We start from the raw sequence: 26,160 nt of genomic DNA on the forward strand, positions 1-26,160 counted from the left end.
ATTTATAAAAATTATATACGTTTTAATAATAAAGTTCTATTTAAACTGAAAACGTTTTTGTACGTTTGAAACTAAATAGATCAATCGAGTCTTTATGAGATTCAATCTTCCACTATCCTTTGTCTAGTTCTCAATGATTGACAATTTGTTCTTATTTATAAATCACTTTACCATTTTCCGAATATTGTTAAAATGGAAAGATTTCTCAAATCAACGTGGGCCTTTCAACAGAGACTTGTAATCATAATTCAATATATCTGGTAATTCAATCATTTGATCTTATCTTCTAATTCCATTGATAAACATTTTGAAACAGATACAATCATATAAAGTATTTAATCTAATATTTTGTTTACGTTTCAAGTTATAATATATATACATATACATATATAATCATATTCGTTTAATGGTTCGTGAATCGTTGGAACTTGGTCGAGGTTGAATGAATGTATGAACATAGTTTAAAATTCTTGAAATTTAACTTAACAAATATTGCTTATCGTGTCGGAAACATATAAAGATTAAAGTTTAAATTTGGTTGAAAATTTCCGGGTTGTCACATCACGTACAAAGCATATTGATATTCGCTATCATTGGATACGGGAGATAATTGATCGACAACTGTTGAGACTAGTCAAGATCCATACAAAGGATAATCCTGCAGATATGTTGACAAAGGTGGTGACTCGAGAGAAGTTAGAGTTATGCAGAGACATAACAGGAATGTCCGTAGATTCGGTTAGAGGGGGAGAATTGATGGTTTGCAGCCTACAATCTAGAAGTCGTAATCTAGATGTTTTCTCATGAAGAAGAAGCAAACTTGAAAACAGTGATGGCTAGTCAACTTTGACAACTCATGTGGAAGAATCAAAGTTGGAAACTATGACGGCTTGTCAACTTTGACAACTAGCGTTCACACATTCCACCTCCTCAAACTTTCTTTATAAATAGGAGTAAAAACCTCATTTGTAAATCATTTAGAAAAAGAGTAATCACACCTAGTTAGTATGTATGAGTTAAAGTGTAGTCATAACCAAGAGTTAATACATCCTAGATAGTGGTGAGATTCCTAGTGTGTTAGTTTGAGAGTTTTTTTTGTTTTTTGAGTTTTATAATACTTTGTAATCTATTCTTGTGAGTAATAGAGTTATTTTCTCTCAAATTTCAGTCTACCAACATCCAGGCGATCCTCTTATAATCACAACAGAAACTATCTTACTATCATACCATCAACTTATGTTAAATCTCTTGAAATATGGTTTCACCTCATGACCTTCATTTTGCGTTGTTCCCTCTTATGGCTTAAGGTCATATTGTACCCATGGTAGACATTGCCCGTATATTGGCTCAACGTGGCGTTAAGATCACTATAATCACTACTCCTCTAGGTGTCAATCGGTTCAAACCAGTGATAGCCCGAGCAATCGAAAACCAACTCAAAATCCATTTTCTTGAACTTCCACTCCATTTAGACGAAGTTGGTTTACCCGAAGGGTGCGAGACCTTTGACAAAGTTCCAACATCCGAATCGGTGACCAAACTCTATAAAGCCATGGACTTATTACAAAAACCAGCCGAAGATATAATTCGGCAAATTTTTCCATATCCAAATTGTATAATATCAGACTTCTTTTTCCTTGGACTACAGACATGGCTAGAAGGTTTAACATACCACTGGTGTTCCATGGACCAGGATGCTTTTAGCTCTTGTGCATGCACCTTGTTTTTAATTGCAACATTTTGGACGGAATCGAATCAGAGACTGAGCGATTTGTCCTGCCCAACTTTCCTGGCAGAGTTGAATTTACTAAACTTCAAATAACCGGTCCCTCTAAAAAGCCCAAAGATGATCATACACCGTTTTTTGCCCGGGCTTTAGAAGCCGAAAAAGCTGCATATGGAGTTGTGGTTTATACTTTTAATGAATTGGAACCAGAGTATGTTAAGGAATACTCAAAGGTTAAGGATAAAAGGTATGGTGCATAGGTCCTGTTTCGCTATTTAACAAAGATAATCACGACGTATTTTATAGGGGAAACAGGGCTACGATCAACGAGCATGATTGCTTGAAATAGCTCAATGAAAGGGAATCTAAATCCGTGTTGTACATTTGTTTGGGAACTTTTGTAAGTGTTTCTACACAACAAACTATTGAGATCGGGCTAGGATTAGAGTCAACAAATCAACCGTTCATATGGTGTATAAGAAATAAGACCGAAGAACTAGAAAAAGGCTTTTAGTGAAATAATAGACTTGGGCTCAATTCAACCCCAAAAGTTAACTCAATGGAATGGGGAACCCAAACTATTATAAACACCACAATGTTTTTACCCAAGGCCGATGTGGGATGATTTACTCAACACGCCCCCCTCACATCAGGCGCAAATTACTACGGGCGCGGTCCCAACATCAATGACCGGGCATGCTCCCAACATCAATAATGTAGCTCTGATACCATGTGAAAATAATAGACTTGAGCCCAATTCAATCCCAAAAGTTAACTCAAGGAGATGAGGAACCCAAGCTATTATAAGCACCACAATATTTATGTGTCTAGCCGATGTGGGATGAGAATTATATTACTTAACACGCCCCCTCACACGAGGCGCATATTACTGCGGGCGCGGTCCCTACATCAATAACCGTAGCTCTGATACCATGTGGAAATAATAGACTTGAGCCCAATTCAACCCCAAAAGTTAACTCAAGGGGATGGGAACTCAAACTATTATAAGCACCACAATGTTTTTACCCAAGACCGATGTGGGATGATTTACTCAACACTTTTAGAACAAGGGTTTGAAGAAAGGGTGAAAAACCGAGGATTGATCGTTTATGGTTGGGCCCCACAAGTTTTGATATTGTCACATCGAGCCTTAGGAGGTTTTTTAACGCACTGTGTGTGATGCCCCGTACAAAACCATCGGGTACGAATCATCAACAACAGGATCATTACAAGGTCAAACACTATATGCTATTTCAAAATACGTTTGCATTCATGATAATAGGTGACGTCATAATTAACGCCGAATGTTTTACATTAAAAGTATGCCTCAATGAACAGAAGCAATTAGAAATAGTACGTGACCCTCAGGTCGTTGCAAATCATAGTTCAAAAGTATTAAAGTTTGAATGCAAGATAAAGTAGTTCATGCGGTGACATCTCTAGTAAAGCACAGCGGAAGTTTATGAGGCATGACTAGTACACAGCGGAAGCTAGCAACCTTAAGTACCTGAGAAAAACATGCTTAAAAACGTCAACACAAAGGTTGGTGAGCTATAGTTTAAGTATAACAGTATGTAAGGTAGGCCACGAGATTTCAGTGCTACAAAGAGCGTTTCAAAACAGCATGATAAAGTATATGTTTAACTGTGGGCACTTGGTAACTAACTTAACGTTTATAACCCCCTGAAAGTACACTTGGCGAGTGCGTATGATTACGAAGTATTAAACACTCATTAAATGCTAGCGCGACTATCCCGAGTGGGGATGTCAAATCCTATGGATCCATATCTAAGATTCGCGTTCACCGATTCAAAAACCAATGACTAAACGTTACCGAGCTAAAGGGAATATTTATTCCATTGTATAACCCACACATATATAAAGTTTAAGTACTTGTGCCTAGTATGTAAAACGTAAAATGCGCATGTATTCTCAGTTCCCAAAATAGTTAAAGTAAAAAAGGGATGCTATAACTCACAGTGGTAAAGTAGTGGTAAAGTCGAGTCGGGAAGTAAGCAAGTACGTTGGTCCGAAAATTCCTCAACCTAAGTCAAATATTACTAAGTCAGTAAATTGTTCCAATAGGTTTAAATGTATGTAAATTAGGTCTTAAGGGTCATCATCAATCATCATCAAACAAAAAGTGTAACATAAGTTTCATTCTAGAAGAGTTTAAAACAAAGGCTGATTCGGTCAGTCACCACGGCCTCTATACCTACTGAAATAAGGTGAGACCAGTGGCCACGGATCCGTATATGAGTCCTTTAGTTGTGGTAAAAATTCCAGAAGCAAAATCATCTTCGTTTGACCGTGGCGACGGTCTAAGTGCGAGTAGGTCAGAATTTTCAGTACAACGTTAAAAGACATAGTGACACTCGGAGGGCCATAAATCCTAAACCGTAACTCGGATTAAGACGAGTCTTAAACAAAAAATTATCTACTCAAACAGAGTTAACTGAAAATAAACTTTACAGTAGCTCAGGTATTAGGATCTGTTCCAGAAAACAGTAAATAGTAGGTTCCGGTGGGTTCTTGGTGCTCGATGCTTATCACGGTTCTCATCCTTGATGCATATAGCTTCAAGTGTACAACTCGTTGATGTGTTTGCATCATCTTAACCATGTTTTGACCATCACGAGTGTAAGTTTAAGATAAGTAGCACAACTCAATTAAGTGTTGCAAGTAGTTTGATGAACCAAAGTTACATCAAGATCTTAGATCCGACACATACATGAACTATAAAAGTAATATTGAACTACAAACTTGAAAGTAAACTAACTAATCAAGATCTTAAGTTGTTGAACATAATTCATAGTTTGATCTTGAAGATCCAAGACCCAAAAGTCTAGATCTAAAGTTATTAAGTTAAATCCTAAGTAATAACACTTGAATCTTTACTTTAATGAAACCATAAGTTACAAAACTTAGATTTTCATCTTGTAAAGTGTATGTAAGCTTACAAGCTTTTGATTATGACAAAATAAGTAGACCATAAGCTATAGAACTTAGATCCTTCACAAGTATATGAAGTTATAACTAAAGAGTTACACTTCCATGTTCTTGAACTTTCAAGTTAACTTTTGTTCAAGAAAAATGAGATCAAAGTTAACTAGTAACACTTGACCAACAACCACATGAATCACGATTTGTATAAGCAAGAAAATGAAGAAATAAACTAATTCAAACAAGTAACAAGTCATGGTTGTTCATACTTTAAAGATTCAAGCCAAAGTCTTGATCTTTAAGGAAGTAAACTTTTAAGTTTACAACATGAACTTCAAGTAATGATTTACAACACATGAACTTACAATCTTTTAAAACAATAAATGTAGAACATAACTAGTAAGTTAGGTTCTTGTGTGTTCTTGTAAATACAAGATAATATGAAGAACAAACTAAAGAGTTTGGTTCTTATCAACATGTAAGTAAACAACTAACAACTAGTAAGTAAATAAACATCAAACAAAAGAATTATGATGAGAGGTGTTTGGTTCGGTTTTTACAAGAGAAAAGAAAGAGAAAAAGCTTCAAGTTACTTACAAACTTGAGAGAGAAATGAGAGAAATGAGTTGCAAGTAAGAGTGTGTGTGAAATGAATGAAGGATACTAGTTGATATGTTAACAAAATTTGAAACAAAAAACACTCCCCAAGGAGCCTCTAGCCGACGGTCAAGGGAAGAAAAAGAGGAAGGGAGAAGTCCACAAGGTTCTTGCATGTTTATGGCTCAAAAGGTGGTTATATGGTGTGTTTACATGGGAAAGGTGTAGTAACTAGATTCCATACCAAGTTAATTCATCTAGTTTAGTTCTAAAGTGATACTTGCATAAATAAAATGGGTTAGTTAATCCATTAAGGATGTAGTGTGGGCTTCTAAGTCCACTAACACTAATGAAAGCCCAAGTTCAAGTGTTTAACAATTTAAATCCAACAAAGCCCAAGTAATTAACTAGTAACTATAGTTAATTAAAAATGATTAATAAAACTTAATCATGAATATAAATAATATCTGAAAATATTATTCGTGTAATGTACGTGTGTCACAAAGATGTTTCGGGCATTTAAAGTCAAGTATGGTAACATGTAAATGTATATAAACAATACATTCATTAATCACAAGTATTAATAATAATTATTAAAAAATAAACGTTGGAAAATCCAGGGTCGTTACATTACCCACCTGTTAAAGAAAATTTCGTCCCGAAATTTTAAGCTGAGGTAGATGGAGGAGTCGGGAAAAGGTGAGGATACTTCTGCATCATTTGATCCTCTCGTTCCCAAGTAAACTCAGGTCCTCGTTTGGCATTCCATCGTACTCGGACGATCGAAATCTTGTTGCGTTTCAAAGTTTTGACCTCATGGTCCATAATTTCAACAGGTTCTTCCATAAAGTGGAGTTTGTCATCAATGGTAAGTTCTTCCAGTGGTATGATGAGTTCGGGTGCAGCAAGACACTTCTTCAAGTTTGACACGTAGAAGATAGGATGAACTGAGCTCAATTGTGCTGGTAGATCCAAACGGTAAGCAACGGGTCCAACACGTTCCAAGATTTCAAAAGGACCAATGTATCTCGGGTTCAACTTTCCACATTTTCCAAAACGAATCACACCTTTCCAAGGTGTAACCTTCAACATTACACGGTCACCAATGTTGAATTCAAAGTCCTTATGTTTACGGTCTGCATAACTCTTCTGACGATCACGGGCCGTCTTAAGTCTAGCTTGAATTTGAGCAATCTTCTCCGTTGTTTCATGTACTACCTCGGGTCCGGTGATTTGCTTTTCGCCTACGTCAGCCCAAAAAATAGGAGATCGGCACTTGCGGCCATACAATGCTTCAAAAGGTGCAGCATTAATACTCGAGTGATAACTGTTGTTGTAAGAAAATTCGACGAGTGGCAAATGCCTTTCCCAGGCCTTTCCGAAATCAATGACACATGCACGCAACATGTCCTCCAAGGTCTGAATCGTTCGTTCACTTTGCCCGTCGGTCTGTGGGTGATAAGCAGTACTCATGTCGAGACGGGTTCCCATGGCTTCTTGTAAGGAACGCCAAAATCTGGAAGCAAAACGGGGATCGCGATCTGAGATGATTGATAAAGGTACACCATGACGAGATATAACCTCTTTGATGTATAGTTGAGCGAGTCTCTCCATCGTATCCATTTCCTTCATCGCTAGAAAGTGTGCAGATTTAGTAAGGCGGTCAACAATAACCCAGATGGTATCGTATCCGCCACCGTCTTTGGTAGCTTGGTGATGAAATCCATTGTGATCCTTTCCCACTTCCATTGTGGGATTTCCAGTTGTTGAAGCAATCCAAAGGGTCTCTGATGTTCGGCCTTAACTTTTGAGCAAGTCAAACATTTCCCAACATAAGTTGCAACATCCTTCTTAAGATTCGGCCACCAGTACTGTTCCTTAAGATCGTGGTATATTTTGCCCGCTCCGGGATGAATCGAATATCTCGACTTGTGGGCTTCATCAAGTATAAGGTTCCGTAGATCTCCATAAAGATTTACCCAAATTCTTCCGGCATAACATCGGAGTCCAGTATCCCTAACCTCGAATCGAGAGACAAGAATGTTCAAATGTTCATGAGATAAATTCTCCTCCTTGAGAGCCTCATCTTGGGCTACTCGGATCTGACAGTTGAGATTTGAATGGATGGTGATGTTCAGAGCCCTAACACGAAGAGGTGACGTCCTCTCCTTTCGGCTTAAAGCGTCAGCTACAACATTGGCCTTGCCAGGATGATAGCGAAGTTCACAATCATAGTTGTTCAGCGTCTCGATCCATCGACGCTGTCTCATATTCAGTTGCTTCTGATCAAAGATGTGCTGGAGGCTTTTGTGGTCGGTGAAGATAGTACTCTTAGTTCCATACAAATAGTGTCTCCACAATTTGAGCGCAAAGACAACGGCTCCAAGTTCAAGATCGTGAGTAGTGTAGTTCCGCTCATGAATCTTCAGTTGACGAGAAGCATAGGCAATAACCTTTGATCTTTGCATCAGTACACAACCAAAACCACTTTTCGAAGCATCGCAATAAACGACGAAATCGTCACTGCCTTCAGGAAGAGATAGGATAGGTGCGGTGGTCAACTTCTTCTTCAAAGTTTGAAATGCTGATTCGTGTGCGAGTTCCCAAATGAACTTCTTCCCTTTGTGAGTCAACGCGGTCAAAGGACGCGCAATTAGAGAGAAACCTTCAATAAATCTTCGGTAGTAACCAGCGAGGCCAAAAAATTGGCGAATGTGAGTCGGAGTAGTGGGAGTCTCCCACTTGCTGATAGCTTCAATCTTGGCGGGATCAACTTTGATACCCTGGTCGCTCACAACATGACCCAGAAATTGAACTTCCTTCAACCAAAATTCACACTTGGAGAATTTGGCGTAAAGTTGCTCTTGTCTCAAGAGTTCAAGTACTAGTCGGAGGTGTTGCTCATGCTCTTCTTCGCTCTTTGAGTAGATGAGGATATCATCTATGAAGACGATAACGAACTTATCCAGGTATGGCTTGCAGACACAATTCATGAGATCCATGAACATGGCAGGTGCGTTGGTTAATCCGAATGGCATTACAAGAAACTCATAATGACCGTAACGAGTTCTGAATGCAGTCTTCATCACATCGCTTTCTTTTACCCTCAACTGGTGATAACCGGATCACAAATCGATCTTGGAGTAAATGCTCGATCCTTGTAGTTGATCAAAAAGATGGTCAATGCGGGGAAGAGGATACCGATTCTTGATCGTCAATTTGTTGAGCTCACGGTAGTCGATGCACATACGGAAGGATCCATCCTTCTTCTTCACAAACAACACAGGTGTGCCCCAAGGTGAGAAACTGGGTTGGATAAATCCACGGTCTAGCAGTTCTTGTAATTGGCTCTTTAATTCTTGCATCTCGGAAGGTGCGAGTCGATAAGGTGTTCGAGCTACAGGTGCTGCTCCTGGCACTAAATCGATCTAAAACTCTACGGCTCTCGGTGGCAGTAATCCAGGCAATTCTTCAGGAAAGACATCAGAAAATTCGTTCACAATTCGAACGTTGTTCACACTCTTCACCTCAGTTTCTACCGTTTTCACATGTGCTAGGACAGCAAGACGTCCCTTCTTCATGATCTTTTGCGCTTTCACGCAACTAATGAGGTTCAGCTTTGAGGTACATCTCTCTCCGTAAATGATGAGTGGCTCACCATCTCCTTGTGGTATACGAAGAGATTTATCTCCACTAGAATAATGTCAGCCTTTATCTTGGTCAACCAATCTATACTGACGATCACGTCAAAACTTCCCAATTTGATGGGTATCAAATCAATTTCGAAATCTGCACCAGCTATGTTGATAATAGCTCCACGACTAATATGGTCAACTTTCTCAAGTTTTCCATTGGCAACCTCGACAAGCATACTTTCTTTTAAAGGGACTAACGACCAATTAATCTTATCGCAAAAGTGTCTACATACATAACTTCTATCGGCACCAGTATCAAATAAGACAGAAGCTAATAGATTGTTGATAGTGAATATACCTGTCACCAAGTCGGGATTCTCGCGTGCATCCCATGCATTAACGTTGAAAGCTCTACCACGGGGTGGTCCGCCGTCTTTTCTTTTGTTGGGGCACGCATTTCTGAAATGGCTCGTTTGTCCGTATTCGTAGCACTTTTTAGGTCCATTGGTGTTCGGCTTCCCATTCAAAGTGGTGACCTTGCAGTCCTTACCGATATGCCCTGTCCGTTGGCACTTTTCACAAACAACGTTACAATACCCAGTATGGTGCTTGTAGCACCGCTTGCATTGTGGTAAGGTTCCCTTGTAGTTGGGGTTGGAGTTCCCACCATTGTTGTTTCCTTTGAAACCCTCATGTCGCTTCGCCGGGTTTTGATCATAGGTCCTTCCCCTGTTGTTATCCCATTTGCGCTTCTCACTACTACCTGCTTCAGACTTGGCCTTCTCCGGTTCATCGATGATAATTTGGTTCATTAAAGTATGTGCCATGCGCATCGCTTCCGGGACATTGGGTGGCTTGGACGAGGTGACGTTTCCCTTAATGGACTTAGGAAGTCCCCACAAATATCTCTCCATACGCTTGAATTCCGGGGTGACCATGGTAGGACACATCAGGGCTAGTTCCAAATATCTACGATTGTACCCATCGAGATCGTTTCCCACGACCTTTAACTGCATAAACTCAATCTCCATCTTCTGGATCTCGGTCCTAGGGCAATATTCTTCAATCAGGGCCCCTTTGAATTCCTCTCATGGGGTAGCAAATGCCTCATCAATACCTTTTGCTTGAGCCAATGTGTTTCACCACGTTAGTGCGCCGTCAGACAGAGTGCATGAAGCAAACTTGGTTTTATTCGCCTCTGAACAGTTACTAACTCGAAACACAGATTTTAATTTCTTGAACCATCTAGTGAGACCAACCGGCCCCTCCGTTCCACTGAAGTTGTGGGGTTTGCAGCTTTGGAACTCCTTGTACGTGCACCCATTACGAATGGGCTGAATAACCGGTGGTGGTGGCGGTGGAGCTTGGAGGTTCCTTTCTGCTAAAGTTGCAGTGACTCGTTCATTGATCATATCCTCGATTTGGGCTACGGTAGGTGTACAATACATAAGTAATACATAAAACTACAACTAGATTACATAATGAAATATACTACAAAAGCCCTACGGTGAAGGTGGGTGTAGGATGTCCAATACATGGGACATCTGGTCCTCGAGCTCAGTTACCCGAGCACGGAGGATCTCCACATCCCTCATCAGTTCCTCGATAAAGGGGGAGGGTGGGACAGGCGGTGCAGTCGGTACGGGTGGTGCTGGTGGAGCTGGTGGTGCTGACGGTCCAGCTCCAGAAGTAGAGGCTGCGAGGGGGTAAGGCTTACGGATGAAGGGATCAGCAGGATACGGCACAAGCCGCTTACGAGCGGTAACCCTACGACGCCGACCAAATGCGTCAGTGAATGCTCGACCTTCGTTGATCCCCGGAATAATGGTGCCGTCGAAACGGTACCGCTTCTTCGATGGGGTGGAGGGTGGCTGTACCGGTGCATCATCAAGGTCCTCCTCGTCGGAGTCATCGTCACTAGGGTCGTCTGTGGATGAGTCGTCGGATGACGGGTCATCTGAATCATGTAGAGGTGGTTGCACGGGTGGCTGTACTGGCACTCCTCGGGCGGCCATCATCTGTCGGTATCTAAAAGGCGGGATTGGCACGAGACGTTCATCAGGAGCGCGTCGGCACCAATGACGATACTGATTACGGAATGGACCTTCCCCAAATTCCGCGGGAATCACAACACCACTAGGATGGTGCAGTGGCTCCTAAGGTACCGGGGCAAGTGGAGCTGGAATCTCCGGGAGGTCCTGGGTTCCGTCTGCAGTACCCACTGGGGCAGGAGCATGACTACTAGCTCCGGAGGACGAAGCGCCTGGGTCACTAGAGTGTGTCGCCGACGGGATCGGGGGAGCGGCAACAATGGCAGGTGAAGTGGCTGAAGTGTCTGAATCACTGCCCAAAATGATACCAGGTGGAATATCCGACATCTGAACAAGGAAAAATAAATTTTCCATGTCAGTAAGTCATAAAGCAATCACGTATTATGCCAAGTAACTACAACAGTCTAAATCATGTGTAACAGTAAGTAGCATGGCAATAACGACAAGTATCATGCAATCGAAAGTAGATAATAGCATGCAGTAGTGAAATCATGTAATAGTATACGGCATATAGCAGTAAAAGTAAGCAGCTACATGCAGTAAGTCCAGCGGAAACAAGTAAACTAGCAAGTTGTAGATTAGTCCTATTAGTGAATCCTACTCGGGTCGGTCTTAGACTCACTAATGCAACCTAGCTCCCTACAACCAATGCTCTGATACCAAATGTGAAGCCCCGTACAAAACCATCGTGTACGAATCATCAACAACAGGATCATTACAAGGTCAAACACTATATGCTATTTCAAAATACGTTTGCATTCATGATAGAAGGTGACGTCATAACTAACATCGAATGTTTTACATCAAAAGTATGCCTCAATGAACAGAAGCAATTAGAAATAGTACGTGACCCTCAGGTCGTTACAAATCATAGTTCAAAAGTATTAAAGTTTGAATGCAAGATAAAGTAGTTCATGCGGTGACATCTCTAGTAAAGCACATCGGAAGTCTATAAGGCATGACTAGTACACAGCAGAAGCTAGCAACCTTAAGCACCTGGGAAAAACATGCTTAAAAACGTCAACACAAAGGTTGGTGAGCTATAGTTTAAGTATAACAGTATGTAAGGTAGGCCACGAGATTTCAGTGCTACAAAGAGCGTTTCAAAACAGCAAGATAAAGTATATGTTTAACCATGGGCACTTGGTAACTAACTTAGCGTTTATAACCCCCTGAAAGTACATTTGGCGAGTGCGTATGATTACGAAGTATTAAACACTCGTTAAATGCTAGCGTGACTAGCCCGAGTGGTGATGTCAAACCCTATGGATCCATATCTAAGATTCACGTTCACCGGTTCAAAAACCGATGACTAAACGTTACCGAGCTAAAGGGAATGTTTATGCCGTTGTATAACCCACACATATATAAAGTTTAAGTACTCGTGCCTAGTATGTAAAACGTAAAATGCGCATGTATTCCCAGTTCCCAAAATAGTTAAAGTAAAAAGGGATGTTATAACTCACAGTGGTAAAGTAGTCGTAAAGTCGAGTCAGGAAGTAAGCAAGTACGTAGGTCCGGAAAGTCCTCAACCTAAGTCAAATATTACTAAGTCAGTAAATCGTTCCAATAGGTTTAAATCTATGTAAATTTGGTCTTAAGGGTCATCATCAATCATCATCAAACAAAAGGTGTAACGTAAGTTTCATTCTAGAAAAGAGTTTAAAACAAAGGCTGAATTCGGTTAGTCACCACGGCCTCTATACCTACTGAAATAAGGTGAGACCAGTGGCCACGGCTCCGTATATGAGTCCTTTAGTTGTGGTAAAAATTCCAGAAGCAAACTCGTCTTCGTTTGACCGTGGCGACGGTCTAAGTGCGAGTAGGTCAGAATTTTCAGCACAACGTTAAAAGACATAGTGACACTCGGAGGGCCATAAATCCTAAATCGTAACTCGGATTAAGATGAGTCTTAAACGAAAAATTATCTACTCGAACAGAGCTAACTGAAAATCAACTTTATAGTAGCCCAGGTATTCGGGTCTGTTCCATAAAACAGTAAACAGTAGGTTCCGGTGGGTTCTTGGTGCTCGATGCTTATCACGGTTCTCATCCTTGATGCATATAGCTTCAAGTGTACAACTCGTTGATGTTTTTGCATCATCTTAACCAAGTTTTGACCATCATAACATAAGTGTAAGTCTAATATAAGTAGCATAACTCAAATAAGTGTTGCAAGTAGTTCGATGAACTAAAGTTACATCAAGATCTTATATCCGACACATACATGAACTATAAAAGTAATATTGAACTACAAACTTGAAAGTAAACTAACTAATCAAGATCTTAAGTTGTAGAACATAGTTCATAGTTTGATCTTGAAGATCCAAGACCCAAAAGTCTAGATCTAAAGTTATTAAGTTAAATCCTAAGTAATAACACTTGAATCTTTACTTTAATGAAACCATAAGTTACAAAACTTAGATTTTCATCTTGTAAAGTGTATGTAAGCTTACAAGCTTTTGATTATGACAAAATAAGTAGACCATAAGCTATAGAACTTAGATCCTTCACAAGTATATGAAGTTATAACTAAAGAGTTACACTTCCATGTTCTTGAACTTTCAAGTTAACTTTTGTTCAAGAAAAATGAGATCAAAGTTAACTAGTAACACTTGACCAACAACCACATGAATCACGATTTGTATAAGCAAGAAAATGAAGAAATAAACTAATTCAAACAAGTAACAAGTGATGGTTGTTCATACTTTAAAGATTCAAGCCAAAGTCTTGATCTTTAAGGAAGTAAACTTTTAAGTTTACAACATGAACTTCAAGTAATGATTTACAACACATGAACTTACAATCTTTTAAAACAATAAATGTAGAACATAACTAGTAAGTTAGGTTCTTGTGTGTTCTTGTAAATACAAGATAATATGAAGAACAAACTAAAGAGTTTGGTTCTTATCAACATGTAAGTAAACAACTAACAACTAGTAAGTAAATAAACATCAAACAAAAGAATGATGATGAGAGGTGTTTGGTTCGGTTTTTACAAGAGAAAAGAAAGAGAAAAAGCTTTAAGTTACTTACAAACTTGAGAGAGAAATGAGAGAAATGAGTTGCAAGTAAGAGTGTGTGTGAAATGAATGAAGGATACTAGTTGATATGTTAACAAAATTTGAAACAAAAAACACTCCCCAAGGAGCCTCTAGCCGACGGTCAAGGGAAGAAAAAGAGGAAGGGAGAAGTCCACAAGGTTCTTGCATGTTTATGGCTCAAAAGGTGGTTATATGGTGTGTTTACATGGGAAAGGTGTAGTAACTAGATTCCATACCAAGTTAATTCATCTAGTTTAGTTCTAAAGTGATACTTGCATAAATAAAATGGGCTAGTTAATCCATTAAGGATGTAGTGTGGGCTTCTAAGTCCACTAACACTAATGAAAGCCCAAGTTCAAGTGTTTAACAATTTAAATCTAACAAAGCCCAAGTAATTAACTAGTAACTATAGTTAATCAAAAATGATTAATAAAACTTAATCATGAATGTAAATAATATCTGAAAATATTATTCGTGTAATGTACGTGTGTCACAAAGACGTTTCGGGCATTTAAAGTCAAGTATGGTAACATGTAAATGTATATAAACAATACATTCATTAATCACAAGTATTAATAATAATTATTAATAAATAAACGTTGGAAAATCCAGGGTCGTTACACTGTGGATGGAACTCGACTTTAGAAGTCGTGTGTGCCGGATTGCCAATGGTTACATGGCCACATTTTGCAGATCAATTCGTCAATGAAACTTTTATCGTAGAAATATTGAAGATTGGAGTTAGTATTGGTGTTGACGTTCCTGTTCCTATTCCTTATGGGTAGGAAGATAATATCGAAGTGAGTGTGACGAAGGAGGATGTTAAGACGGTTGTCGAATGCTTAATGAAAGAAAACGACAGCGAAGAAAAAAGGCAAGCATACTTGTAGAAATGGCGAAGAATGCAATGGCGGATGGTGGATCATCTTATGTCAATGTATCATCTATGATTCAAGATATAGCTGAGATGCGTATGTAACACAAAAGATCATAGTAATAGCGTTAGTAATACTAATACTAATAGTAATAACATGATGAAACAAATCTTTGTTATATGTTTATCAGACCAATTATATATAAGCTATTTGCAGCATTAGTTAATTCTTTACAGTTTACAGTTAGTTTTTAGTTGATCATTCTGTACTTGAGAATACTAGTGGGCTGACCCGGCTATATATTTGTGTTAAAGCCCATATATCCTAAATCGATAACTTTTGGAACTATTTCTAAAAGAATTATCACCAAAAAGCCCATTTTTTGATCTTATTTGCGTGAGAGCCCAAAAAATAAAAAAATTGCCAATTTGCCCTCGCAAAGAGCAAGGTGCATCTTGCTCCCTTGCGCCTTGCGTCCTTGCGACCTTGATTGCACTTAGGAGCAAGGAGCAAGACATCTTGCTCTCTTGCTCCCAGGTGGAAGCAATGACGCAAGGTGCCTCTTGCTCCTTTGCTTCCACCTGGGAGCAAGGTGCCTTGCTCCTTGCTCCCAGGTGGAAGCAAGGGAGCAAGAGGCACCTTGCGTCTTTGCTTCCACCTGGGAGCAAGGGAGCAAGAGGCACCTTGCTCTCAGGTGGAAGCAAGGGAGCAAGAGGCATCTTGCGTCATTGCTTCCACCTTGGAGCAAGGGAGCAAGAGGCACCTTGCGTTCTTGCTTCCACCGGGAACAAGGAGCAAGGTGACTTGCTCCTTGCTCACAGGTGAAACCAAGGTCGCAAGGACGCAAGGCGCAAGGGAGCAAGATGCACCTTGCTCCTTGCGAGGGCAAATTGGTAATTTTTTTTATTTTTTGGGCTCTCACGCAAATAAGGTTAAAAAAATGGGCTTTTTAGTGATAATTCAATTTCTAAATTCTAGTGGCAAGTCTTTCGTTACCAAAAGTCTAAGGTTATGTTGACTTGTTTGGCACGTTGGTATGGTAGAAAAAGTTGCAACATGTTGGCGTTTTAATTAATAAAAATAGTAATAGTAATAAATAAATAACTACTCCATAATAATTATTGTTTAGAAAAAAAATAAGTAGGCTTAAAAAAAAGTGTGAAAGGCCATGAAAATGGTAGAATCAAATTTCCATTGATTTTAAACATGCATGAAGTTCAATTTAGGCTCTAAGTGATAGTTAAAACCCTAATAAATTGACGCTTTTGTCGATTAATAGAGCCAAACATCGAATAGCACTATGTATTGTAGATGGTAATCTCCCCTTCTTTTAGTAGATGGAGATGCGTAACTTGAAAAGCGGCAAACCATCGAATAGAACTCAATGTGCTCATGGCGCGATCGAGTGGTTTCATATAGAATAGGAAGACTAAGTAATATTTAACAAGGGTGTTCTTTTGATAGAAAGTTAAAGATAGTGTAATATGCACCGATTTTATTTTTATTTTTATTTTTTTTTATAATAACAATATATATCTTCAGACTTCAGGTACATTATTTGATGTAAAACTAAGCTTGAAAATGCAGCGATAATTTAAGTCCACCCGATCTTTTAAGACAAGAAAACAAAATACGAATAACAGGAATTAAAATATAATAAATACATTCCAATGATTTAATGTAGGCTACATAATAAAAGATATATAACGAATCGGTATTCGGGTGTCGGCCGATCAGTAAGAAAATGACCCGCACATGTTGCCGTCTTTGGATGTGACTAGAAAAAAAATGTAGGCATCTAAATGTCAGATGGGTTTTTGAAAAAAAAAAAATTATTCAAAATTGTTTAAAATAGTTCATGTATTATCAAAGGAGTAAGACCCAAGGGAGGCATCTAAATTGGATTGAGGTTTAGTAAATCAAGCGTTTGGGAGAATTGAATTTTATTAATAACCCTATGAAACATAATTAATGTCTGCTAGATATGAGCAATCAATAACGGATTGGTACGAAAGAAGTAGAACTGCCAATCTAGAACACCTAGATCTAGCCAATACTGATAAACCTAAGTTATCTCAATTATCTCATAATATAGACGTTATTTACGATCGTTTACTTTTGCATTCCAAGGTTACTATAAAGGATTTTTATCAAACCACTGAACTTATTAAAGAATTTAAACACGACCAGTTTGAATTTAATAATAAAGTTTCAAAAGATTTTAAAAATATCAGATCTCATATTGCATCAGTAGATAAAAGGATTATCACTCTTAAGGAAGAAATAGCTAAAATTCAAGTAAATCTTGAAAGATATTGTCAAAGTTTATTTGCAGAAATTACAGACACAAAACCACTCACTAAAAAGTAAGTTCTTGACTTAGTCAACGAAATTGCACAACAGCCAAAGCTAGTAGAAGAGCAGGCTTTAAGATTAACATAAGAACTTAACAAAAAGCTTCATAGTGTAGAAAATCTGCTACACGAAGTAAAAAGGTTAATTGCTTGATGAGCTTGGCTATACAAAAGTCAAGTGTTGAATATCAAGAAGCGCTTGAAAACACAACATCACTTGATCCACCAAGAGAAGGATTCGTTAGAACATCAGAAGTAACATCGGTTCAGAAGCAAATCAGACTATAATTAAGCAAAATAATACGCTTATATATTTTCTGGTCAATCAAGCAAGAAGTCTTGAAAATCTACAGGAAAAGATATCAAAGATGAAGAGGCAATTCACGTCCTAAAGGGTAAATCTACCCCAGAAGGATTGGAAGATTCAATCAGTGATTTATCAAAAAGATTGGATAATTTTTCTATCAAGGAAACTGTTCCAGTAAGAAAGGAAAAAGGTCCAATTTATTTTTATAAAGATCCAAAGAAAATCTCTGAAGAAGAATTTTCAAAGGAAAAACGAAGATGAATCAGCAAAGAAGAAGACAAACGGTAACTCAAACAGTTACCAACGATGCACCACCAACTCAAGAAGATCAAATCAGAAATTATAGGCTTACAAGACGAAGAGCATATAATTGGGGAAGAAGGTTTCAACGGAAACCATACAGAAGAACGTTGGAAACACAGTTGAATCCGGATGATCAACTAGAAATTTCACGACAAAGACGAGCAAGAATTGTTCCAGCTGAAGTATTGTACGGTAATACCGGACAACCAACAACACATAGAGTTTATGAGCACTATTCAGAAAGAAGAATTAGATGTGCAGAAGATGATCAAGTTGAACTTGGTCTATGCAACGATCAGAGTTATTCAGCTTTACGACAGGCAGGAATTCAGCATATACACTTAGGTGTATTCATGATGCGAATCCATACCCTTCACAGAAGGAGTGCTGGGACAATGGCCCTTATGGTATTACGAGATACCAGGTGGAGCAATGAAGTAAGCATAATTGGAACTATGGAAGTTGATCTATCAGCAGGAACTCAATTAATTTACATGGTCCCGGATATGATGTTAAGTCTGGAAGATTTTCATAATCACATTCAAGTTGTTATTCAAACACATGGTTATGAGAATTGGTAAGGAGGTGAAAGCAATCTCATAATCACCATGAATCTAATTGGACGAATGATGAATACAAGCTATGCTGGATTTGAATACAATGTTCAGAATGTTGTGGAACACTTGGCCACAAGCGGTATTACCGCCATACCTGGTGAAAGAAGATCTATTGAAGATCTTGAGGGAAGAAGGTGGAACCTAAAACCAACAACATCAGTTTCGGTAAGAATCCCATCAAGAGTTGAAGTCAATACCAGGTTGGATAGATCAATCAGCCTGAGATTTGATAATCATCACAGCAGACCACAACCACACAGATACTCTGTTGACCAGAATGATAGGGAGGTTCATCAAGAATTTGATGAAGATGAAGAACAGCTAATAAATATGTGCATTGAACAACAGGATAATGACAGAATTCATGAACCTTACAACCCATTCTGTGAATGCATAACTTGCCTGGAGGAAGCTCGTAGGATTAATGAGAAACCTATTAATCCAAAGAAATAAAGCAATAAACCTAGAAAAAGCAAAAGAAAGAAAAACGATAGATGGTCAACTTTGGGAGAAAATTCGGGGAAATGGGATTACTATGTTAACTATAGTGCCCCATTAGAAACAACCCCCACTGATGAAATAATAGCAATGGGATGGGATGATGGTGACACAAGCGGTGAAAATAGTTATCAAGAAGGGGGAAGGGTAGTTATTGAAAGAGAGGATGAGCAAATTGTTGACATAACACAACAATTCATGGAAGAAGTTGAAAACCTGGAATATTTGGGATAACACCATTATTCTGACAAATTTGACATATTCCAATTTCCTGAAACATATGAGGAAGATCTGGAGGAAACGGAAGAAAATATTAGAGAATGGTGTTTAATGAAGAAACAAAACACAGGTTTCCCAAGAGAAACAACATCTGATGAACACCAAGTATATCACATCCAGGAAGAAGATGAACTTGAATATCCAAGACTGAAGAGGATACAGCAGGCTTTTGAAGCAGCATACCCTTCTACATCAAAAACTTCAGGGGTATACAACCCCCAACAGAATATGATCAAGGACCACCAGTTTACCCACCGGCAAGAGAAAACTGGAAGCCAATTTTATACCCTGGTCAAACAAGTAACAGAAATACATTCATGGGAGGATATGGTGAATACCATAACTCTCAATGGACATTGCCATCAGCACAAACTGAGAATGGAGCTATGCTTGTATTACCAGAGGATCCAGGATTATGGCCAGATGTAATATCAAGATGGGAGTCAATTACGATCAACAACATAAATAATAGAACCTGGAGAGATGCTAAAGAAGTTCTATTATATGTTGAAAATCTGCTAGGAGAAAATGAGAAAATAATGTGGCAACAATGGCGATTAGTTTTTCCAGACGCATATCAAAATCTGGAAGCTATGTATTTAGATCCACAAAATATTACATCACAGATACGGCAGATTATGATCCTGGAAGATCTATATAGAGGATCTACAGAAGCACAGGAAAGAGCATACAGGGATTTGAAAAGAATAACCTGTAATGATACAAAAGATATTTGGAAATTCTTAAATGAATTCAGAATATTAGCTGCAAAATCAGGAAGAATGTTCTTCACAGAAACGACAAACAAGTTATTCACAAAATTACCACAATCGCTATCAAAGAAGGTTGAAAGTGCTTTCAAAGAAAAATATCCAGGAATAACATCGGCAGTTTTACCGGTGATACACTTTACACATTCTTATATCATGGATATGTGTACAGAAGCAGCTCTTCAAAAGGAATTAAGAGACTTGTCCGTATGTTCCACTGTTCACTTACCAGGATACTACAAATCAAGGAAAAAGTTTGGATTGAGAAAATCCAGGACTTATAAGGGTAAACCTCATAAAACCCATGTTAAAGTATTCAAAAGTAAGTACAAGGGAGACAGAAGCAGAATTTCAAAATGCAAATGCTACATTTGTGGAAAAGAAGGACATTTTGCTCGGGAATGCCGAAGCTCGACAGGAAACATAGCTAGAAAATCTGTTATGGAGAATCTGGATCTAAAGGAAGATTGGGATGTTGTTGCAGCAGATCAAAGTGATAATGATACAGTTTACAGTGTATCAGAAAATGAAGGAGGCATGACGTTTCAGAATATAGGATCAATGGTTGAAGATGATCCATTAGATGAATTTTGCTTCATGATGTATTCAACACCTAAAGAAAAAACTCAAACACAACCATCACAGGTTAATTCTTGGAAACCCAGAAGAGAGTTACCATATGAAAGTCAGAAGTGCAATCATGATTGGAAGGAAAATGAAATAACAAGCAACACATTTTGCTATTTTTGTCATATACAAACAACTGCTACTTCAAGATTACATTGTCCAAAATGTAAATTGGTAGTTTGTGGTCTATGCGCTTCAAATTATATGGGGAAGAAAATACAGGTCAAAAGGCCATTTGAATATAATGATACAACATCATCAGCGACAAATTATTCAAATGAGCTCATACAAATGTTTCAAAAGAAGGATGAAGAATGGAAGGCAGCCATACAATAGTTGGCAGAAGAAAAAGTTGAAAAGAAGTTTTTAGAAGAAAGAATAAGGCGAGAAGTTGATAAAGAAAAGCTCCAGCTTCAACAAGATTTAAAACATGCTTTGGAAGCTTATAATCTTGAAAAAGAAGAACATGAACTGGAAAAGAAATTGTTAAGGGAGGAAATTGATAATGAAAAATGGAAACATAAGCATGAGGTAAATATGCTTGAAACAATTCTAGAAAAGCAGAAGCAGAAAGCTGCACATCAAATTCACCAACTGCAACAAGAAATAGAAAAGCTGGTAAATCCAGGATACTCGCAGGAGGAATACCCACCTCTACCATCACAACAACTTCATGTTCTCCTGGAAGAAAACATGGTAAAAACTTCTGCAACAAGTGAAGAAGTTAGAAGAAGAAAAATCACTAACCAGCTGTATAATGTTGAAATCGAGTTTGATATCCCAGGAATCAAACTTTTCACACTAAAATCCATTATTGATACAGGTGCAACATCATGCTGTGTTAATAAATCAAAAATGGATGAAGCAGCATTAGAACCACTTAGAAAATCGATATCTTTTAGTGGTCTAAATGGTAGTGAATGGGCAACACATCGAGTTAGAGCAGGAAACTTCTTGATAGGAGGCAACAAATTCCGTATACCTCTTATATATGCTCAAAACATGAAGTCAAATGATGGCATTGATATGCTCATCGGTGCGAATTTCTTACGATCAATGAATGGAGGGGTTAGAATAGAAGGAGATGAAATAACCTTTTAGAAAAAGGTTACAAAGATTAAAACCCAACCAACCACTGAAATCGAAATCCCAGCTATCAGAGAATTAGCAATGAATGAAGAAGAATATATTCAATCACAGGAATATATTTTATTTTCTCAGGAGGATGAAAGGAGGTTACATTCCGATTTCAAACCAATTTTGGAAAACCTAAAGCAACAAGGATACATTAGTGAAGATCCTTTGAAACATTGGAAAAAAAAATGGTGAATTATGTAAGCTAGACATAATTAATCCAGATATTACTATTCAGGATAAGCCATTAAAACATGTTACTCCGCCATGGAAGAATCATTCAAGAAACATGTCAATGCCTTACTTGATATTGGGGTAATTCGACCCTCAAAATCAAGGCATAGAATGATGGCTATGATTGTAAATTCTGGTGTCACCATTGATCCAAAGACAGGAAAAGAGATTAGGGGAAAGGAGAGGATGGTGTTCAATTACAAGACTTTGAATGACAACACATATAAAGATCAGTACTCTCTACCAGGAATTAATACTCTAATTCAGAGAATTGGAAACGCCAAGATATATTCAAAGTTTGATTTAAAGTCGGGATTTCATCAAGTTGCAATGGAAGAAAGTTCGATTCCATGGACTGCTTTCATAACCCCAACTGGGTTGTATGAATGGCTGGTTATGCCTTTTGGCTTAAAAAATGCTCCCTCTGTGTTTTAGAGAAAAATGGACAAATGCTTTACAGGGCATGAGCATTTTATAGCAATCTACATTGATGACATTCTTGTTTTCTCAAAAGATGTAAAAGAGCATAAGAAGCATCTGCAGCAAGTTCTAAAGATATGTCAAGAGAATGGTCTAGTGTTATCTCCAACAAAAATGAAAATGGTGGTCAAAGAAATTGACTTCCTCGGAGTTACAATAGGAGAAAATAACCTTAAACTTCAACCACACATAATCACAAAGATTTGTGATTTTGATGAAGAAAAATTAAAAACAAAAAGGGGCTTAAGATCTTTTCTCGGAATCTTAAATTATGGGAGAAAGTTTATTCCTAATTTAAGCACACTTCTTGGACCATTATATGAAAAAACAACGCCACATGGAGACAAGAGATTGAAGACATCTGATTTCAAATTAATAAATGAAATCAAGAGAAAAGTGAAGAATTTACCAGATCTCAAGATACCTCCAGAAAATGCATATATGGTTATTGAAACCGATGGATGTGCAGAAGGATGGGGAGCTATTTGCAAATGGAAAAAGAGCAAGAGTGATTTAAAATCGAGTGAATCAGTGTGTGCTTACAACAGTGGTAAATTCAAAGTTGTTCAATCCACAATTGACGCCGAGATTAATGCATGCATATAAGCATTGGAAAAATTCAAGATTTACTAACTTGATAAGGAAGAAATCACGCTTAGAACAGATTGCCAGGCTATCATCAGTTTTTATAACAAGACCAACTCAAATAAATCATCAAGAGTCAGATGGATGAGATTCGCTGATGCAATAACTGGGATAGGCGTTAAAATTAATATTGAACATATTGATGGCAAAAACAACATTCTGGCAGACTCTTTGTCACGTATAATTAACTTCTATTTTGCAGAATGTATTCAGAAGAATCATCAACAAGAAAGAGCAAAGGAAGAGCTTATGGGAGTAATCATAGAAGAAACTTCATACCAGCTGGAACAACGAGAACAAGATTCACGAAAACAGAACCTGAGTTACGCAGGAATCATCCAACTTTTCGACCAATGCCAATCATATATGAAGGAATCCCGTTCTACCAACCAGCAGATAAAGCACAACAATATAGGGAACTCATCATACGCAGCAGTCAAAGCCCAATCACAGTCGAACTTGCAGGAGCTTATGAATGGGTTGCCAAAGATGTGGAAGCCCAAGCAGTCCACCAAGCTATTAAATGTACAAGACAAATGCAGATTATCTTGGATGCAAGAGCCCAAATGTGTTGGACTAGAACAGGAAGAGATTACTACTGGGGAGATCACTGGCCCGAAGTCAAAGATCAAGCCCACAAAATCAGGGACATCCTTGTTGAACTTGAAAAGCTTGGAGAATCATTATCCAAAAGCCCAATCTGAATCATCAACAATTAACCCAGGCCCAACTTCTAGAACATCTAGAAGGCATGACGCAGGACCTGACAAATTTGCTAGGCAACAAAAGTCTTCATAATGGAAGGTGGGGTTACCCACGTTCTTTTGTTCTACAGGTGTGCGGTTTGTTTTCAAGAAAGCTTTAGGGTAGGGTCCAGTGTGCCGACAGTCCTCATCGTGTAGCTAAATAATTGCTTTCTTTGTTTGCTTTTGTCAGTGCGTCTAAGTGCGCATTATCTGTATCTTTATCGTTTTCTAAGTTTGCTTGCCTATATAAGGCCTCATTTGGTATTGTATCAGACACACTCAACTATCATTGTAAAATTTCATCTATCATCAATTAAAACTTTTAAGGTTTGTTTATTCCGCTTTCTTATTAAGATTAGAAACTTGTTCTAGATTAGAAACTTGTTCTTAGTAAGATAAATACCCGATCAACTATCATTGTAAAATTTCATCTATCATTCTCCACCAACCAGAAATTTTCTCTCTCCAGAATAACCTCTTCTCATTGGTTGAAAGTACAATATGGACACTTGTAATGGGACATTCCAAAATAGAAATGTGGACACTTGTGGTGAGACAGAGGGAGTATTAAATAATTTTATACAATCTAGTGATTAAGGCATTAATGGGCCATACTAATTCATCAATTATCACCCTTGAAAAATGTATTTATCATTTTTTCCTAACGACGATATCGATATCGAATATTCTCATTTGTCGCTCACACACTGTAATACCCCGTCAAAATGTGGCATTGACGTGCTGTATTACCAGAGGTCAAAGTCTGATCGATGTAAGCTATATGCAACGTTTTAAAAGCAATAGTGGCATTTTATTCAAAAACCAAACGTTTACAATACTTAAAGTCAAAAGAAAACCAACAAAGTACTAATCAAAAACCAAATGTATTTAAAATGAAAAAACATAATGCCACTATCAAATTTTAAACAAGTCTTCAATCCAAATGCATGACCTCTACTGCCTTACTAGCTACAACAGAAGCATTCCCTAATTACCTGAGAATAAACATGTAAAAACGTCAACACAATGGTTGAGTGAATCATAGGTTTAAGTAGTATAAAATGTAGAGTGTAGACCACAAGATTTCGTTTGCATGCTCGCAAGCATCATTAAAAATATAAAAAGATTCAATGGATATGAAACTTCTATTGGCAACACAGTCAAACAGTACTGAAACAATGTGATTGTTTAGAAGATACGTACCAGTAACCAAGCCGGGGTCCTCACGAGCCTTGTGAGCATTGATATTGAATGCTCTTCCTCTTCCTTTCTTTGGTTCTTTCTTGTTTGGACATTCATTTCTAAAGTGCCCCTTCTGACCGCACTCATAACACATCTTCACGGCACCAGTATTAGTAGCAGGAGGATTTGCAGTACCAGTAGTCTTTGACCAGCAGTTCTCAGTCAGGTGCCCTATTTTCTTGCACTTCCCACAAGTCACAGTGCATCTTCCCTCATGATGCCTCTCACACCTTGAACAGTAAGGAGCCTTTCCTTAATATCCTTTCCCAGAAACTTCTTGCTTTTTAGATGGCTGGGAGTTTGAATTTCCAGTCCACTTCCTCTTATTATCCCCAGATTTGACTTCAGCAGCAGCACGTTGAGTAATTTGATCCATGAGATCATTTGCCATATTAATGGTCTCTTGCAAGGTTTGAGGTTTGGAAGCATGAACGCTAGCTTGAATATTTTCAGAAAGACCATTAACATAACGATCGATTTTCTTCCTTTCAGTTGGGACCATGCCCAGACACAACAGAATCAATTCCAAATAGCGGTTGGTGTAAGTAGCAAAATCAGTCCCAATAACTCTCAGATCCCATAACTCTGCATCCATCTTCTTAACTTCATTATCGAGACAATACTCAGCAGTCATACGGGTTTTGATGTCTTCCCAAGGGATGGCATGAGCAGCCTCGAGACCCATAGGTCGAGCAATAGAATTTCACCAGGTCAAGGCTTTACCTTACAGTGTGGAAGTAGCAAACTTTACCCAGTTATCTTGAGCACAGTTACTAATACTGAACACTGACTCCATCTTCTCAATCCAATGGGTTAAACCCACCGGTCCTTCAGTTCCTTTGAGTGGTAGTGGCTTACAAGCCATAAATTCCTTGTAAGTGCAGTTTTGTCTAGTGTTCGAGCCTCCGGGAACATTAGCCATTGCGGCGGCGAAACCTTCATTGATAAATGCTCAGAGTTCATCAGGACTATAAGTTCGTCTTTCGGACATTGTTCGTCAAACAATAAATACAGAGTTAGTATCCTAAGATATGTATGCATATTGTCAAATAG

General features: G+C 38.3%; 1 pseudogene; it reads left to right on the forward strand.

Moving 5' to 3' along the window:
* The first annotated feature begins 1,255 nt into the window (after positions 1-1,255).
* Positions 1,256-17,793, forward strand: LOC139889150 (UDP-glycosyltransferase 73E1-like; annotated as a pseudogene).
* The last annotated feature ends 8,367 nt before the right edge of the window (positions 17,794-26,160 follow it).

Source organism: Rutidosis leptorrhynchoides, chromosome 1, assembly GCF_046630445.1.
Source record: "Rutidosis leptorrhynchoides isolate AG116_Rl617_1_P2 chromosome 1, CSIRO_AGI_Rlap_v1, whole genome shotgun sequence".
Lineage (NCBI taxonomy): Eukaryota > Viridiplantae > Streptophyta > Magnoliopsida > Asterales > Asteraceae > Rutidosis > Rutidosis leptorrhynchoides.